Below are 3,693 nucleotides of genomic sequence, written 5' to 3'. Positions count from 1 at the left end.
CTAAATGTCTGAAATATACATTGCCATAAACAATATTTTAATTTAGTCTGTAGAAATATAATACCTACTTCTCTCCACAATGCTTGTTTATTTCCCACAAAATAAATCTTCCAGATTGTATTTTACCATATCCTTATCAAAATGGAAGAAAAAGAGTAGGATTTTAGTTAAGTCTTGCTGATTGGTTAATAAAAGTGATGACGGTCATTGGCAGCCTTTCCAGACACTGTTCCCTGACTCCAGACAGTCAGCTGGTACCATCGCTTTGTCTCAACTATAAATCACAGTCTCCTAATGGCCAAGGCTGACACCTTGACATTTTGAAGAAGAGTAAAAGACCTGATTTGAATGGAAATCAATTTAATTTCACAAATCTTGGGTTACTACTTCAAGCCTTTTATTGTGTCTTTTTCTGAAACTTATTTGGAATGTTCATGATCATCAGAGGATTGTGTGTTATACTGTAACTTCTTTTAACTGTAAAATTATATTCCTCTTTCTTCAATATCAATATGGAAAATAGATTTATATAAGAAAAAGTGATTTTTATTTTAAACATGATGTATCAATAGTTTAAAAACATTGCAGGAGCAGCAAGTGCTTTTCAGTTTTACAAAATTTTGCAGAATGTTCTGTGATTTAAAATATGAGCTTGTACACACATATGTAGATTAACCTTTAATTATCTAATAAGACAGTATGCCTTTTATGGAATGATTTTGAACTTCAATCAAGCAGGTCTCAAGTTGGAATCCTCTGAAAAGTACTTTTACTTTTATATTCTTGCACATTAAAAGTAGGTTTAGTATTGTAAAGTCAATGACAAATAGCATGTTTTTAATTGTGCTAGATGGGTCAGGCATTAAACTCTGCCTCAGTTTTTTGACCATCCAACACAAGTGGCATAGAAATAACTCCACACTTGACTAGTGTGAAAAGTTATTTTTAGAGATTTTAGAAGCTTGATATTGAATGTGTTTTTTTAAATAACCTACTTTGTTGTCTTCCACCTTTAGGAGAACATTACAATTTAAAAGCATAGAGTGGATGAAACTTCTGCTTAGTATTTTTACTTGCTCTCTTTCAAGGAGTGACCTAAACTCAATAAAGCCTTATATCTTCTCTACACAATTATTTGTAGAGGATTTTGGCATCACCGTCTGATTTTCAGGTATGGAAAGACTAACAATGTCTGGCAGTGATTTCTCTTTATCATTTTTATTATTAGTTTTCATCTTTGTCCCAAATCTCACTTCTTTGAATTATAAATTCTTATTTTTGAAATGCCCCATGAACAAGTGGAGTCATAGACAATTCAAGACAAGAGACATCCAACCCTTAATTTTTTTTTTATTCACCCTTCTACTCATCCATCCACTCATTCATAATCTATACAAACAATACCCTATGTCAGAAGTAGAGAGTGATGTTAGAATTCCTTCTTCATGGGATATGGTGTTCTCATGAGAAAATAAGACAATTTTTAAAAAGTTACCAATATGCGACAGATCCAGAAAGAATATATAGGTACAAGATTTGGGGATTCAAGATGAAGTATTTACTTGAATTGTTGAGAATCAAGGAAAATTCCCTAGAGGAGGCTGAATTCAGCTAGTCTGGGATAGATCGGAAGGAAATGATGGAAGGGATGGCGTTCAGGCAGCATTTGCAGGAGCACAAAGGATGCACTACGTTTGTCAGTCAATTTTATTGAAAGATTAGGTGCATTTTATAAAATGACTATTGAAGGGTGAGCTGAGATCAGCCTGAGGAGACCCTACAATGCTCGCAGGGTCTCTTCTGCTAATTGTGCAGTTTTACAGGGTGGTTGACACTGGGAACCCTTTAAAGACTTTGGGGCAGATGCAAGAATGTCAAATGCAAGATTAATCTGAGATCAGTGTAACATAAAACATCAATATAAAAGATGTATCAGAACGACTCAACAAAGCTTATGAAGACACACCACCCATTCTACCCATACAGAGATGCTTTTTGTAATAACTTTTAGATGATTGAATGACACTCCAGTTGAGGAAGAGCTTGGTAGAGAATGTTGAAATAAGAAGACATCAGAGATAACTAGACACAGGGAGAAACAAAAAAGGAGATCTAAACTAGGGATTTCTAACCTGATATCTACATACCCCTAGCCTTTTGAAAGTTCATAGTCCCATAACATTACATAAAATATTTTGAGTGAATTATTATTTGTCTGGGGAAAATGGTCTAGTAATTTTTATAAGGTTCTCAATGGAGGCTAAAACCACCCCAACATTAAGGACCACTTAGGATAGTGTGAAAAGGAGGAGGTAACTGTGAAAACTGTAATCTATAATAATAAAAGCATAATATACAAATCGACCAAACGACCGAACAGCAGAATGACCATCCGGACAACCTTCTGAACGACCATGCTATGACACCCACTGGCACCAGGCCAGCCAAGGCAGGTGTGATGCAATTGGTCAGGGACCCGGCCATCACCCCATGATCACCCTGCAGAGGGAAACCCAGGCCACTGGCCAGCAGGGCGATTGATCAATCGAGGGGCTCCATGATCATCCCAAAGAGGGAGGCTCAGGCTACCCCACGGCAACACTGCAGGGGTAGCCTGGTCCTCCCTCTGGCGGTTCATCGTGGAGCCCCAGCTGGGTGGGCAGGGCCTACCTCTTTGGGGTGATAGATGGTGGGGCTCCTGGACTGTGAGAGGGCACAGGCTGGGCTGAGGGACCCTCCCCTCCAGTGCACATATTTTATGCACTGGGCCTCTAGTAACTATATAATTAAGAGAATACAATGACTGAGTAAATTGCATGTGGATGCAAATTGTGGCATGAGAAAGGAGATGCAAATTGGAGGGAGAAAGAAGATAACACTATTTCTTACCATTTGACACTGGGATGATGAGAATCATGATAATCCTTTTGTGAAGCAGCATCAGACCCCCCTTGGCCCCTGTTTCAGTGAATAGAACTTTGATAGCAGGCATAATGGACTCATGGTGGAAATGTGCCCCCGAGAGCTAGATGTCAAACAAGGAATGGGAAATTAGGAGGTAACTGTGTAGTTGTGAAGATCATTCTTAAAGAAACTTAGTGGAATACTCTGAAGCCAGAAGCCTAGGCTGCCTCTATCTTGTTTCTCTCTTCTCATGACGTCTGTTTCCCAGGTTCTCTCAGGATGACTATTGGAGCTCCACCATGTTGTTTGCTTTCAGTCAGTAGGAATAAGAAGACAAAAACAAGGACACTGAATTTCCTTTTAAATATATACACCTTTCACTATGCCCTCAAAACCAAGTGCATATAGCTTTTGGGGAGTGGGTGCATGGAAATGTAGACTTTATTTTGGATAGTCATTCACTCAGTGAAGGACCAGAGGAAGAGGGGGTGGATAAATATAGCAGAAAAACTAGCAATCTCTGTCCTAGTGAACATAAACAATTTTGAAGCATTAAATAATGAAAGAAAAATAAATTTTATTAATTATTAAAGAGAAAATATATATAAATGTCTCCATAATATGGACATATTTTATCTCAATCTTTAGTCAAAATAATGTATTTTATTAGAGATAGGGAGACATTTATTCATAACATCTTTTTATGAAAACATATCATAAAACTTCTATCCTCCTCAAGTGAATTATATTCTGAAAATACTAGAATTCTTCTATGTACAATTGGAAAGA

Source organism: Eptesicus fuscus, chromosome 3 (assembly GCF_027574615.1).
Source record: "Eptesicus fuscus isolate TK198812 chromosome 3, DD_ASM_mEF_20220401, whole genome shotgun sequence".
In the NCBI taxonomy this organism is placed as follows: domain Eukaryota; kingdom Metazoa; phylum Chordata; class Mammalia; order Chiroptera; family Vespertilionidae; genus Eptesicus; species Eptesicus fuscus.
This window is presented reverse-complemented; position numbering follows the sequence as displayed.